This window comes from Hyaena hyaena, unplaced genomic scaffold (assembly GCF_003009895.1).
Source record: "Hyaena hyaena isolate Hyena2069 unplaced genomic scaffold, ASM300989v1 scaffold_1176, whole genome shotgun sequence".
NCBI classification, from domain to species: domain Eukaryota; kingdom Metazoa; phylum Chordata; class Mammalia; order Carnivora; family Hyaenidae; genus Hyaena; species Hyaena hyaena.
The window spans coordinates 170,887-187,188 of record NW_024081810.1 but is presented as its reverse complement, the minus strand read 5'-3'; the positions used below and the strand labels follow the sequence as shown (position 1 = coordinate 187,188).

Genomic DNA, 16,302 nt, shown 5'->3' with positions numbered 1-16,302 from the left:
GTCCCCATTTCAGGCCGTTTGGTTTGTTTTTCGTTTTTGCTCCCCGCCCTTAAAAATCTGCTGGCAAGACCCTCTTTCAGGTGGCGAAACCAGAGGGGAGCTCCCAGAACAGTTGGGGCTTTACTTGGGAAGCAATAACTTCTGCTATGGAGTCTCTAATGTGGCACTGAGGAAGAAAGGCCCAAAGTAATCTGCCAGAGCAACCGGAGAGGCAAAAGCGACATGAGTCAGGGTCAGGCCAGGCGCGTCCCAACCCCTCGCTCTCTCTCCGCGGAGCTGTCCCAGCCAGCTCCACGCCCAACATACTGCTTGATTGGCATGCGGGCATGCCCAATCCGATCGCGGCGCAGACAGCCCTCGCTTCAGGGATAGGAGGGAAGGGAGCGACTGAGCCTATCGGATTGTGCCGGGAGGGGGTTTCCTGCCCGCGCTGATCCGCCCGCCGCCTCCTGGCCAGTAGATGCTGGAGCCCCGCCCGCTCGCCGCGCGCCTCCCGCCCCTCTCCGGAGAGCTACGCGGCGGCGGAGCGGAGGCCTCGTGCCCTAACGGCCATCGCGGCAACCGCGGCGGCGTCCCGGTGTCCTCCTCAGGTGAGCTGGGGCCGCACGGACCTGGCAGAGGGAAGGTGAGACAGTCCTGCCGATAGGCAGACGCATAGACAGCGGTTCCTTCCTCCGTACATCCACACAGCCTGTTACTCGCTGCGTCGCTTCCTCTTCTCCGGCGAAGTTAGCTCCCCGGGCGCCGTCTGCCGGCCCGGAGCTGAGCCGGAGGGGGCGGGGAGGCCGCTCGGCCGGGCCTGGGCGTTTTGCACTGCGGCTCCGCGCGACCCTCTGGCCAGTGCCCCGGAGGGCGCAGCCCCAGGCCTCGCTCTGGCCGGCCGCTCCTACGAGGCTGGGAGGTCGAGTGTGCGGCGTGCGCGCTCCGCTGGTTCTTTTTCCTCCCTATAAAGTCCTGTTGCCTGTTGTGGCGTAATCCGAAGCCGGGTAGAGGAGGGAAGGGGCGCGCTCACCTCCTGCCCTCCAGGAGGGGAGGGAGCCGTAACCTGTGCCGAGGTGGACATCCTTAGGATGCGCCCTGTGCCCCTCCCCCCACCCGCCCCCAGCCGTTTCCCTCGTTGTCGGGAAATCTGGGTTATTTTAACCGTGTGGACCTGATGTACTTATGAACGTTTGCTTGTAGCTTGCGCTGTGGTCTTTTGACTCTAAGTGTAATATATCCGGCAGAAGAAAGAAATGATCTCGATAGTTGGTTTTGTACCGTTTCTTAGGCGCTTCCATGAAAGTTAAATTTGCAGTTAGAAGCTTGCGAAGCTGGATTTTGTTTAGGTCTGAGAACTGTAACATTATAGACGCTCAATTAATGTCGAACGGATGAGCTGGTCACCTAAAAATAATTCTACCCGTTAGATTTGGTAGGAAACCATAGGAGTTAGGAAAGAATGAAGTTGAGAATTTCTGATCCCATCTTGGACGGTGAGCAAAGAAGCTCACTGTCTGATCAGAACGGGTAAATGTTACAAGAGGTATTCATTTTTAGAAGTCTTACTTTGGTAAATTTATGAGAAACTAACCATACAATTTGTTAAGTAAGCATTTGGAAAACACTTTCTAAAGTCTCGGTTTTAAGCGAGGTCACAAAGTAAATGGGGGAAATAATCCAAGATGGTTTTGTTTGATAATTGTTAGTAATGTTCAGTTCTTAAATAGGCTCCCATTCACAGTTTGATAGTAACTCAAGAAATAAGCATTAGTTGTTTAATAATAGTTTCATTCCGTCTTGATCATAGACTCGAATTTTCTTTTTTGGGAAAATTGTGATCTGGAGGAATTAGTTATAATACTTGTAAACGCTATTTGCAGAGTGCTTGACTCAGCTGTGCTTGTTCAAGTATTGCATTTTAAATTTCCGCTTTTCCTGCGCATTATCTTTTAATCCAGATTTTACCAGTGCTTTAAGGTCCATGTCAATAAAATTCCCAGCATACACAGAATGTTAGATACTGAATGATACTTTATGCCTCTGAGTTTATTTTTCTTTTGGACCTTTGAGAACCTTCTTGCCAAAAAGCTCAAGGTAGATTTGATGTGGTTATGGTTATAAATCACTTGTCAGAAAGACCACTTAATAAATACAGGATGCACAGGTGCCTGGGTGGCTCAGGTCATGGTATCATGGTTTATGAGTTCGAGCCCCACATCTGGCTCACTGCTGTCATTGCAAAACCTGCTTCTGATCCTCAGTCCCCCTCTTTTTCTCTGCTCCTCTCTCTCTTTCTTTCTCTCAAAAAATAATAAATATTTAAAAAGTGTAGGATGCAGTCCATTTTTTCCTATCATAGTATCATAGTTTAACAAATTTTACAATTTACTTACCGCTACAATATGGAAAGGTACCAAATGTTTTCTAGCTACATCAGAAGACTAAGTGATTAGTTATTTAGTCGATAAGTAAAATTGGAGGAAACTCGTGAAATCACTAAGCATTTAACAAATTCTTTATAAGTACTAGGCTGTGCTGTTTTAGGAAGACAACTGATGTTCAAAGATTATTTTAGGAAACAGTTCTATCTGGATGATCCTCATTTTGCTGATTCCATGTATGAGGACTTTGTTTTCGTAGTATACTTTCAGCCACCCATACACAAACCTTGGTTTTGTCTTTGACATCTTTCATTCACATAACATTGGCTAATTATCATCTACCATTTTTTTGGAAAATTTTTTCGGATATCTTTCCTTTCCACTAGCTTCTAACTGGGTTTTCTGCTTATCTTTTCTCTCTATTCAGTTTGTCCTGCCTTAATCTTAATGCTTCCAGCACGTCCAGCACTATGAAACCAGCTATAGCTCCCTGTTACTTATACTTCAGAATTCCTAGTCTTCTTAAGAGTCTGCTCAAAGCTATTTTTTTTTCTTATGGCAACAGTATTTCTCTTTGGGAGCTGTCCATCCTAACCAGACCAATCTCTCATTCTCATTTAGACTTGTATTTTTCTACCTTCATATCTGTTGAAAATTTGATGGTCTATCCATAGCCTTCTTATTCTTTAAAAGAAATCTCCTCCCCCTCCCCCCCATATTACCAGAGTAACAAATGAAGTCCTGTTTTAAATTTGGTCTTTGGTCCTGAAGTCAGTGAGGCCTTCCAGAACTTTCTGTTACCTGTGTTGTTGCTTTCCTTTGAACCCATAGCTTTACTGTTTCATCATTCCTTTGGTTTTTTTTTTTAATGTTTTATTTATTTCTGAGAGAGAGAGAGACAGCATGAGCAGGAGAGAGAGGGTCAGGGAGAGAAGGAGATATAGAATCGGAAGCAGGCTCCAGGCTCTGAGCTAGCTGTCAACACAGAGCCCTACGCGGGGCTCGAACCCATGAACCGTGTGATCATGACCTGAGCCGAAGTCGAACCCACGAACCGTGTGATCATGACCTGAGCCGAAGTCGGACGCTTAACTGACTGAGCCACCCAGGCGCCCCTGGTTTTTTAAATCTTGTGTGGGCATGTGTCATAATATGGAGCAGTATGGTGGGAACGTTGGAATTCCAACCATTTGTTTTGTAGGTAAGGAAAAAGAAATCCATACAGAATAACTACACTAAAATTCACACATTGAGTGACGATGGCAGAGCTCAAACCCAAACCTTGATTTCCTTTTTTTTTTTTAAATCTTTGTTAATGTTTCATTTATTTCTGAGAGAGAGAGACAGACAGACAGCATGAGCAGGGGAGGGTCAGAGAGAGAGGGAGACACAGAATCCAAAGCAGGCTCCAGGCTCTGAGCTATTAGCTCAGAACCCGATGTGGGCTCAAACCCACAAACTGTGAGATCATGACCTGGGCCGAAGTTGGACACTTAATCACTGAGGCACCTCTCTGGGAATTTCTTGTGAAGTTATACTACTCATATTTTGCAGTGTAGTTTTGTATTGTTTGCTTCACATTACTGAACTTTTTGTTTTTATGTCTTCTCATTTAGATTCAAAACCTCTATATAAGGGCATAGACTTGGATTGTTTAATTAAAACTGATTTAGTCTTTTTTCTTTGCTTGTTAGCTGTATTAACAGCATTAACAAAAATAATATTGTCATCTCTGTAGTTGAGTCCATGATTCATTAAAAAGTGAATGGATCCCTAAGAAGTATTACTGCTGGAGTTTAGTTTGCTTGAATCTCTTGGTTCAAAGAGACTGAATGTTTGGGTGCCTTCAGAATAAATACGAACACTGTGATGGTTTGGAGGAAATCTGCAGGGTTTATCAAATAACTATATTTAGTGGTCTAGCTAAATGTTCATTTTCTCTTTTATTTAGACTCTTACAACAGCAACACTTTTTACATTTTGCTACTTTGTCATCTTGTTTCATTTGTCAGGAACCAGATTATTGAGCTATCTGATTATTGAGCAAAATATTCTGAAAACGTTTGTTCCATTTCGGGAGTCAGAGCTTTTATATATTTGTTCTTGACATTTTTTTCTCCTCTTGACTCTAAAGTTTCTGTTAATATAATCAGCATGGTGTTGCCTTGGTATTTTTTTTACATTTATGTAGCAAGACTTAAATGGTGTAAGGTAGCACAGAAAATTGTTAGGTGAAATATCTCTGGGGGGAATGTTTTACTCTTTTGGTTTGAAACAGGTTAGAAGTGGTTTTCCTTTTATTTTTTGGTTCGTAATTGCTTTTGTAATTATTATTAAAATTTTTTTAAATGTTTGTTTATTTTTGAGAGGAAGAGACAGAGCATGAGTGGGGGAGGGCCAGAGAGAGAGGGAGACACAGAATCCAAAGCAGGCTCCAAGCTCTGAGCTCTCAGCACAGGGCCTGACATGGGGCTGGAACTCATGAACCGCAAGATCATGGCCTAAGCCAAAATTGGATGCTTAACCAACCCAGACGCCCCTAATTATTATTGTTTTATTAATTATTATTGTTTTTTTAATGTTCATTCATTTTTGAGAGAGTGCTCGCATATGAGCATGAGCAGGGGCAGGGCAGAGAGAGAAGGAGACACAGAAGCCAAATAGCCTCCAGGCTCTGAGCTGTCAGCACAGAGCATGATGCGGGGCTCAAACCCATGGACCAGGAGATCATGACCAGAGCTGAAGTTGGACACTTAACCGACTGAGCAGCCCAGGTGCCTCATAACTGCATGTTTTTTATTTGCTTAAATAAATTATCTGCTGTGGGGTGCCTGGGTGGGGGGCTCAGTCGGTTAAGCATTCACTTCTTGATTTCAGCTCAGGTCATGGTCTCACGGTTGTGAGATTGAGCCCTGATTGAGCCCCATGTCAGATTCTGCAATGACAGCAAGGTGTCTCTCTTTATCCTTCTCTGCTTCTTCCCCCTCAAAATAAATAAATAAAAATTTAAAAATAAATAAATGGTCTGCTAAAATAAACTGTTGAAACAGTGATTATCTTGTTCTTTATTCCTGAAATTGTATTTAAGGATTGCCGAATTGGATGGGAGTATGGTATGAATAATTTCTGCTTTTCTTCAAACAGACCAATTGAATAAAGCAGTGAGAATATGGCTTTTAAAAAATGGATAGGTCTAAAGCTTTTTAGTTGTTGTTTTTTTAAGAATCAGCCTTCCCAAAATTTCAGTCCATACTTCCAAATCATGTTACATTTAGATCAATTCAAATAATTGATTTAACAAAGAATTTAATATGCCCTGTATTTTTTTTGAGTATTCTAGCAAAATAAAAGTTTATGTTTACATCAAGAATATTCTATTAATTAAACAAGGTAAAAAATTTCCTTAGAAATTCCTGATTGCTGACAGGTACTACATGTTCTTGATGACATTTTTTATTTTTAGAAACATTTGGAATACTTTGGTATTCTGTGGTTTTTTTCCTCCCCATTTCTTTTCCATATATTTTTTTCCCTTGTAAAGATTTTAAGTAATCTCTGCACTCAATGTGGGGTTCAAACTCAAACCCCATAATCAAGAGTTGCATGCTCCACCGAATGAGCCAGTCAGGTGCCCCACAAGATTCTTAAAAAGGCCTATAAGGCCTTCCATGAGTTGGCTTTTGCCTACTTCTAGCTGCATCTCTTGCCATTTTCCCTTTCCTTTAGGCTGCTTTTTGGGCCTTCTGTTGCCAGGCTTGTTTTGTTTTGTTTTGTCTTGGAACCTGTGAACATGCTTTTCCCTATGGGCCCCTTAGGTTAATTAGTATTAAATTTGGCTGCTGCTAATAGAAAGAGGCCAAATAATTTCTCTCTCACACCAGAGAAATCCAGCCTTTGCATGGCACTCATTTACTAAACGTTATTTCCAGGTGTTTTTTTTTTTTTCCCTAGTGTAAATAATTGTGAAATACAGATCTTTGTGTATAAAGCCTTAATTTTTCCCCCTTTTGTTTAATTCCTTTTGTGGGATGCAATTGAAAATGTCATTAATTTCTTTAAGAACTTATTTAGAGAAAATATGGTTAATTTTTTTAAAATAGAAAAGTACACAAATTTCATAGTAGAGCTCATTGAGTTTTTATATTTGTAGACATATACCTATCACCTAGATCAAAGTATAGAACATTTCTAGTGCTCCAGAAGGCTCTCTCATGTGTCCTTCCAGACATTATTTCTTGTCCCCAAAAGCTAATTACTATTCTGACCTGTATCATTACAGGTTATTTTTCCCTGTTTTTGAACTTAACATATAAATGGAACCATATAGTATCTATATTTTATGGGTGGCTACTTTTGCTTAATATTGTGTTCATGAGATTCATTTATGAAGTTGGATGCAGCAGTAGTGGCTCTTCCTTACCAGTGGTAGTATTCTGTTCATGAAATCTACAATTAAAAATTCACCATTAATGGACATTTGGTTTCTAGTTTTTATAGCTTTTATGAATAAAATTGCTATATACATTTACTTATACGTTTTTCAGCGTACATACTCATTTCTTTTGGGTATGTATATCTGGAAGTATAATTTTCTTGTCTACCAGTTTCTGAACCTGCTTGGAGCAGCTTTCTTTCTTGTCCATAATAGTTTTTTGGAATTTCTCCCTTTATCATCAGACTAGTGACTCCCCTTGCCTTTCTCCTGTGTGTTAAATCTCTTATTTCCTGTGAATCATGTAGTTTTGACCCCTCCTTTAGGTGGAGTCTATCCCACAGTAGATTGCTGTGAAAGGCTGAGATCTTGCATTAATAAAAGCGTCTTTTTTTTCTTTCCATTTTTGGTCTTCCCACGTGATTTTTCAACCTATTTTCTAGGTTGCAAATAATTTACTTTCAGAATTCTGAAGACCTCTCCATTGTTTTTTGGCTTGTGATCCTTTTGAGAATTTTGAGGACATTCTGATTCCTGATCCTAATGTTTTTTGCTTTTTTCGAATTTTGTATCTCTTATATTCTGAAGTTTCATGAAGGTTTGACTTGATGTACATGTATTTTTGTGTGCTTTCCTGGATATTCATTGTTCCAGCCAGTTCTGCAAAATTATGTTTCTTAGTTCTGGGAAATTTTCTGGAATTATTTCATTGATGATTATATTAGTCTGCTAGGGCTGCTATAACAAAATACCACAGGCTGGTTGGTTTAAACAACAGAAATTGATTTTCACACAGTTCTGAAGGCTAAGTCCAAGATCAAGGTGCTGTCAAGATTGGCTTCTGATGAGATCTCTTCCTGGCTTGTAGACTGGCCTTTTCACTGAACCCTTACAAGGTTTTTCTATAAGTAGAATAATCTCTCTCCTCCTCCTCCCCTTCTGAGGACATTAGTCCAGTTGTATTAGGGCCCCACTCTTATGAAGCCTCCTAAAAGTCCTATCTCATTGGGGGTTAGAGCTTCAACGTGGATATGGAGAGGGAGACACAATTCATTCTATAACGGTGGTTTCCTCTCCTTCCTTTTGTTTCTCTCTGAAAATGTTATTTCTGCTCATTCTGTTTGTATATCAGACTACTCCTTCAGTATTTGTTTTTCTACCTTATTTTTCATTCTAGTCTGTTTGCTCTATATTATATGAGAGGTTTCCTTAACTTTATTCCCTAAGTCCTCTGTTGAATTTTTCATTTTTGCAAGCAAATTTTAATTTCCCAAGAATTCTTTTTGTTCTATTAAAAAATTTTTTTTATAGGGAGCATTCTTTGCTGGTTTCTTAGATACATTTTCTTCTCTAATTTCTGAGACTGTAAAATGTCTTTTGCCCTTGTTTCTTCTTGGAGACTCTCTTCTAAATTGGTCTTTCTTTTATATTGGAGGCTTGCTTCAGTTGTCAGTAATCCTTGATTGTTATCTTGAGATTGAAAGCTTGAATTAATGGCATCTTAAAGACTTTGAACTTTATTGCATGGTGGTCCAAGTGGTCCATTTTTTTTTTTTTTTTAGAAAACCCTGAAGGTGTTTCTTCTTGAGGNGTGTGTGTGTGTGTGTGTGTGTGTGTGTGTGTGTGTGTGTGTGTGTGTAAGGGACTAGATTTCTCATTCCCCATATTTGGTAGGATACACAGGTCTTTAATTATATCTGGTGGTCCCCCAGTTTAGAATTAGGTAGCCAACTATCAGATAGATTTGAGGAGGAAACCTCAAAGGATTTAACCACTTCGTAGCTTTTACCCAGTCTTCCTTATTTAACCCCTTCTTTTCTGAGTTTAAGCATTAGCAGGTGCTGCTAGTTCCTGACTCGAGGATTCATTCTGAGGTATAAATTGGGTTTTTCAATTACTGGGTTCAGGTTCACCTTTTTGGAATTTGCTGAGGTAATTACCAGTTGTCTCTGTCTTTTTGATTACAAAAATTTGTTGCTGTTGTTTGCTTTATGTTTTGCCTTCTGTGTTAATTTCCTTAAGAAAAATTAAGTGTTAAATCGACTACTTTTTTTTAAACCCACTATTTTGATTGAAACCTCTCAAAAACCTTGTTTGTACTGCCCTAAGCTAAGAATGATTTTACGTTCTTAAAGGGTTTTAAGAAAAGAAAAATATGTGACAGAGACTGTGTGGCCCACACAACACACAAAATATTTACTATCTGGTCCTTTAGAGAAAAAGTTGGCTTACCTGTCCTTGCTACAAAGTTTTTGATTTTCTTTAATAAAGCTGTTTCTAGACTACTACTTTACTCCCACTCAAGCTTCAGTTTACAATTTTGGAGTTTCCTGAAGCTCTTTCTTTTAATTTAGTTTAGTGCACATCATGGAAGTTATGACTAAGAATTGGTAGTTTCTACTTAGTTATCAAGATGTGAGACAATTTTAATGTAAAATCTCAAGGAGTAGGATAAGCAAAATATTGAGGAAATAAATCATGGAACATGCAGTGTATACATATGTATACATTGTTCTTTGTCTTGTCACTTAAGTGCAGAATTTAGGCACTAGTACTGTGAGGAATGGGGAAAAGGACAGTTGTCATATTGACAACAGGCTCAAGTCATATTTTAAAGGAGCCATTTTTATCAGCCTTCCCTAGTTGGTAAATCGTAACTGGCAGAATATTTTTGGCTCTATGCAAGAAGCTGTTCTAGGCAGTAATATACATACACGTGTGTGTGTGTGTGTGTGTGTATACTTCGATTTATATATGTATAATTTGTATTTTTCTACCTGATGTCAGAAATTAGAGGGAGACTTAATATGAGCCACATGTCAGAATAGGAGAAACAGGATTACATTGTTGTAGGAAAAATTTTTTTTTCTTTAAGTTCTGCTGCCAAAAAACTCAGTTATGTTTAGTCTTAATTGTATGAGCAGTCTCATCACAGGTTTCTTGTATGATTACCTTTAATTCCCCTAAATGGTATCTTTAGTATTTATCACTTATTTTTTATTATGTATATTTCAGAATTACTTCTGTGAATATACGAACTCATGCTTACTTTAAAAAAAATATGCTCCATATGCTACATCTTATTTTCTAATTTAGAGATTCTGGAGTCAGCTTAAATTCCAGTGTTGGCTTCATCACTATTTATTTGGGCTTACACCTCTATAAGCCTCATATTTTTTTCTCTGTAATATGGGATGATACCTAATCAAAAGATTATTACAAGGATTATTATAAGTACATATTTATTTCCAGGTTCCATTTGACTGTTGAAGTAGTGTTTGGTGCACTTAAAAGTCTAGAATAAATTTCTAGATGTAAAATAACCGGGTTCAAAATACAGATTTTTTTAACGTTGCTAACTGTTGTGAAACTGCTGTTCAGAAAAACATCAATTTACAGCTTTACCAACAAATAGTATTCCTTAACTGAATTCTAATTTTTGCCAACCTGATAGGCAAAAAACTGACAGAACTAAAAGAAATCAACAAACCCATAAGCAAAATAGGAGATATTTTAGCATACCTCTCTGCATAAGTAGTAGAACACTAAGACAAAAAAAATTAAAAAAAAAAAGGATTGGAGCAACATAAATAACAAATGAATCTAACTTATCTGCATAGAATATTTCACCCAGTACCTGCTGAAAACAGGCTTTTTTTCCAGTGCCTGTGGAAAATTTCCTCAAGTTGACATATGCTGGACCATAAAAAAAAAAAGAAATAATTCTGGAGTATGTGTTCTGACATGTTGGAATTAAGCCAGATATTAATTACAGAAAAATAACTGGAAAAATTTCAGCTATTGGGAAACTAAACAAAATACTATTAGGTAAGTAACCCAGGAATTAAAGAAATGACATTAAACTATTTTGAACTGAGTGATGAAAATATGATAGAACTTAAGGGATACATATATAGGTAAGTTGTGGTTAAAGCAAAGTGCAGAGCCTTAAACTGTATATGTTAGAGTAAAGGGTAAAAATAGTTGAAACGACTTCTGGATAAAGATGGATGAGTGGAAGAGGCACTCAGTCCCCTCCAAAGCCCACCAAGATAATAATAAAGGTTATTTTAAAAAGATTTGTACTGCACAGGTAAAGAGAATGGAAGAAACAATAAAATTTGGGACCTGGAAAGCAAACAAATTGATAGAAATTTCTTAGTAGGCTTAAAAATGTTCAATCCTAAGCTGGAAGAAAAATGGAAAAGAATTTTCAGGCTCATAATTTGGCAGCATAATGTACTTTTGTTAAAGAGGGGTGAGAATGGTGCTAAAAATATAAAGATCACTTGAAAATCTGTTTAAGTAGCAGCTCACTCATAATCACTGAAAGATAGAAATGTCCATCAACTGACAAATGAGTAAATAAAAGGTATATCCAAGTAATGGAATACTATTTGGAATAAATAAAATGAAGTATTGATACATATGTAACAGAATGAACCTTGAAAACATGCTAAGTGAAAGGAACCAATCACAAAGGACCACATATTTATGATTCTATAATGACAAAATGTCCAGAAAATGCAAATTTATAGAGACAGAGAGTAAATTAATAGTTGCCTAAGGCTGGGAGTAGGGGAGATTAGAGGGAATGGGAAGTGACTGCTCAAGGATATGGGTTTCTTTTTGATGGGATAAAAATGTTCAAAAATCTATTGTGTTGATGGTTGCATAATTCAATATGCTAAAAACCATTGAATTGTACACTTTAAATGGGTCATTTGTATAAAATGTGAATTATATCTCAGAAAGGTATTAACCACAGAAAGGAAAAAAACCTGCTCAAACCTAAATCTCTTCATCAGTGTGTATAGCTCAGTGCCTGGCTTCTTTCCTACTTCAGCAGGAGACTGAGGATTTATCCTCTGTAGAGGACAAAAGAGTGTCTCAGAGTGGTGGACACTAGATATAATTGAAGACCAGGTGTTCTATAGAAAACACCTGAATTACCTCAAGTAAATGTACTCATTGTTGGGACCCTAATTAAGCCCTCTTCTCCTCTTTGGCTCCCAGAATTCTGGCAATCAGGTAGGAACTTACAGGATACTTCTCTTAAATAGCCCAAGAGGAAAAACTGTAAGTAATTCACAATCCGTTTTAGGGTCCTACTTTTATTTTATTTTACTTTTTGAAGTATTATATGTATATTTGTATATTTATATTACATATAAAGTATTATATGTATATATAATAAACATATATTGAGCAACTACCAAATGTAAACTTTATGCTAAATGCTCTGGGGAATGTCAGAGAAATAGAAGACTCATGATTTGCAAGAGTTCATAATCTAGTTTTCATTAAAGAACAGTCCTAAGATATATGTTGACAAAGACAAGTTTAAGAAACATCTTACCAAAAGTTCTCAGTAAATTATTGGGTTGATGGAAGGCAGGTGAGGCCAAATCAGTCAGGTAAGGATAGGCAATAAAGGAATGATGTTCTATATATTAATAAATTTTCTCTAAACACCTGCTGAATATCGAGGTTCATGATACCCATATGTACAATGAGAATTTCCACATTTTCCATGAATTTTTTATCTTAGAAGTTAACAATCAAATCTTTCATTACCTGGGGGGTCATCCTTGCCAGTTTATCACTTAACTGACGCAAGGCACTCCAAAAACACTCCTTGGCCCCTGAATTCTCAATTTATCTTACATCTGGCTAAATAAAAGATACTTCCGCTGTAGTAGTAGGTAATAATCAACTATGACAGGCATCCTGTCCTGAAAATGCTGCTCCATCACTTAAAATTTTCCCTGGTCTGTACACTTTTTCAGAGCTCGATCTGCATAATGGAATAGGATTTCTACCATGTGATCTGGAACAATAGCCTTTCACTTACAGGCATCCCCTGATGATCCCACAGCTCTTTTCCTTTTCCTTCATGAGAAGACCACGCAAGAGCCAAGGATTTTGTAAGACAGTCTTGTTTCAGGAGATGATCCAGTCTCTCCAGCTTATCATCATCATCATCACCACCATCACATAAACAAATTTTGTCCCCAAATAAAAGATTTGGCCACCATAGCTGCTGGTGGATTGATAATAATAAACCTTTTCTCCAACTACAGCCAGTGCCTGGCTAACATTTCCTGTGGTGGCTAGTGATTTGAAATGGCTGCTGTTAACAGACCAACTGAACTTGTGAGATCTCCACTGTTTCCAATTTCTCTTGAGTCAGCTGATCAGTCAACTTCTTTCTATATGCTGTCCAAGAGCACAGCTGTGCATGAGTTTATCCAAATAAGGTTGATGAGATCATAGTATAGGTAAAGATTTTTTTGCTTATTGGTAACATATGTTGCTCCAGTTTCATCTTTTTTTTACTAGATAATTATTTATTTTTAATTATTTTATTTTTTTTACAAATAGTTTATTGTCAAATTAGTTTCTACATAACACTCAGTGCTCATCCCCAAAGTGCCCTCCTCCATGCCCATCCCCCCTCCCCCCCACATCCATCAGTCCTCAGCTTTTGTCAGCATTCAAGAGTCTCTCATGGTTTGCCTCTCTCCCTTTCCCCCACCATTTCCGCCCTTCTTCTCCCCCTTGTTCCTCCGTCAAGTTCCTCCTAATCCTCCTATACGTGCAAACATATGATATTTGTCCTTCTCTGCCTGACTTATTTCGCTCAGCATAACACCCTCAAGGTCCATCCATGTTGCTACACATGGCCAGATTTCATTGTTTCTCATTGCCATGTAGTATTCCATGGTATAGATAAACCACATCTTCTTGATCCAATCATCTGTTGATGGACACTTAGGCTCTTTCCATGTTTTAGCTATTGTGGAGAGTGCTGCTATGATCCAGTTTCATCTTTTAACCAATAGAAAATGAACAACATCTCCTCTGCAGAAGGCAAGCATGGGATTCACGTAATTATGCACTGCCACAAAGTGCTAGGCCAGCAGTGGAACAGTGGAAGAATATATCCATCCATAAGGAAAAGTCATCCATACTTTCAGGGATTGTTTCAATCCAGTGATCATTATCTTTATTAAGAGTGCCATGGCCAGAGGTGCCTTGGTGGCTCAAGTCAGGTGAGCGTCCGACTTCAGCTCAGGTCATGATCTCATGGTTTGGGAGTTGGAGCCCCGTGTCAGGCTCTGTGCTGACAGCTCAGAGCCTGAAGCCTGCTTTGGATTCTATGTCTCTCTCTTTCTCTGCCTCTCCCTTGCTTGTGCTCTGTCTCATTCTTTCAAAAGTTAATAAAACATTAAAAAAAAAAAAAAAGAATGCCATGGCCAATAAGGAAAAAACTGTGATGAGATGGATCTTTCAACTTTGGGTTAGAACAGAGAGGCTCAGTATAGCAAACTTCACCCTTGGAACCATTTAGCAGACACCTACATTCACATGCTTTTAATCCCATCACTCTTAAATGTCAGTTCAAAAACAGAGCCTGTGCTGTCATTAGAGATTGCATGAATTGGATCATCCATAAACTTAATATGCAATATTGCTATTCCTGGGGAATGAGCATCTGTTACTGATCTGAGAAGTTTTCTGCTGGCCACATCCCACATTATGATAGGTCCTTTAGCAAAGCCATAGAGAAGTCTTTAGTAATCATTGTTGATACTGTGGGCAGAGATGGTTCCATACTGACCTAAAACACTAGTGCTCCCTAGTTACAAAGTTTGGTTCTGATTAAATATTATAGCCAATTCATGAGATGTGTCCACTGTTATCAGACTGGACACTGTAATTGCTGTAGGGAAGCCAGTATCCACTTTGTCAGCTACAGACACCATGTGGGCAGAAATTCCCTTCAATAGTGAATGTTGCCTAACTGACCCAAGGAGTGAAAAAGAATCAGGTAATTCTTCCTCCTTTTTAAGTTGGTACTGTCACCACTATCAGAACTTGATATAGATGAAGTATCATAGGAGTGAGAATCAGTAGTATCAGTGTATAACAGTGTAAGATCCTCAAGAATAAAAGACTCCTCATCATCAGTCTTACTGAGTACGCTTTCCAGTGTTGGAGGAGTATCACCTTTGAGGAATATCACACTCCTTGACATCAATCAGATCTCTTTTTTAAATTATTTTTTTAACATTTATTCATTTTAGAGAGAGAGTTGGGGAGGAGCAGAGAGAAAGGGAGACACAGAACCTGAAGCAGCCTCTAGGCTCTGAGCTGTCCAGCACAGAGCCTAATGTGAGGCTCGAACCCACGAGCAGTGAGATCATGACCTGAGCCGAAGTTGGACGCGTAACCGACTGAGCCACTCAGGCACCCTAGCCTTTTTTAAAGTTTATTTATTTATTTTGGGGGGGAGAGAATGCACTTGTAACTGGGGGAGGGGCAGAGAGAGAATCCCAAGCAGGGATTCACTGTCAGCATGGAGTCCCACGTAAGGCTCAGTCCCATGAACCATGAGATCATGACCTGGGCCAAAATCAAGTTGGGCACCTGACTGACTGGGCCACCCAGGTGCCTCAATTACATCATTTTTGAACTCCAGTTCCTTGTCTAGATCCATTTAAGAGAATTTTGAAACTGAAGGTTCAGGATTAAAAGACTTACTCAGCTATTCTTCAGTAGTCTTGGCACAGAGGCTCTGTTACACATTTTTGTGGCCTGTTTCATTTTCCATATTTACTCTTTTTTTTATGAGGGCAAATCTACACCTTTATTTACTTTATAGCACATTTAATCTTTGAGGGGTACAGCATCACTTGGATCCTATGGCCAATGGCTTTAGTAGGAAGGCTCCTTCAGAATTTGGCATGAACCATGCCAGTGTTTCTATGATCACGAGTTATTTTTCCTCCAATTAACTCTGGTTTTATTCAGTTTGCCACTAAGAGTCACTTTGTTCTTTGCTTTGTACATAGAAGCACATCTCTTGCCTAGATAGAATTCCGTGTCATCTCAAGCATAACCGCCTTCAATTTTAAGAAGAGCTGTATGTTCCCTCTGGTTCAGAGACCCTGCTTTTGGACATCAGCAATGGCCTTGGACCACAGCCTTCCGGACATATTTGTCATATTAGGAGTCTTGTTTCCAGCATGCCTCTGCAGGTTCCAAAATGGCAAAAAGAGCCCATATGTACTTTTAATAATTTAATTAACTCAACCCAAGCAAGTTTTTACTTGGTTTTGTTTTGATTTTTGGCTTTAGATCATGATGACCTGAATGATTATCTCTGTTTGCAACCATTCCAGCCTAAGACTATTTATGTATGTATGTATGTATGTATTTATAAGTAATCTTTACATCAAACATGGGGCTTGAACTCACCACCACGAGATCAAAAGTCACATGCTCTATTGACTGAGCCAGCCAGGCCGCCTCTAGGGCCCTACTTTTAAATATTAACAGACAGGGGTGCCGGGGTGGCTCAGTGGGTTATGGTCTGACTTTGGCTCAGGTCATGATCTCGTGGTTCGTGGGTTCGAGCCCCGCGTCAGGCTCTTTGCTGACAGCCATCTCAGAACCTGGAGCCTGTTCAGATTCTGTTTCTCCCTCTCTCTCTGACCCTCC

At 39.2% G+C, this 16,302-nt stretch overlaps 1 protein-coding gene and 1 pseudogene across 2 annotated transcripts in view; one reads left to right on the top strand and one right to left on the bottom strand.

Moving 5' to 3' along the window:
• Window positions 1-393: 393 nt before the first annotated feature.
• LOC120224469 lies at window positions 394-15,412 on the bottom strand (annotated as a pseudogene).
• The window catches only part of NCK1 (NCK adaptor protein 1), a 72,568-nt gene continuing 56,729 nt past the window's right edge, over window positions 464-16,302 (top strand). The window contains exon 1 of one of the 2 annotated variants that reach the window (XM_039222705.1): window positions 464-590. The gene's annotated coding sequence lies outside the window, so the exon portion shown is untranslated. Of the gene's footprint in view, window positions 626-16,302 lie in introns of both variants that reach the window. The other variant, XM_039222704.1, reaches the window with a different exon arrangement.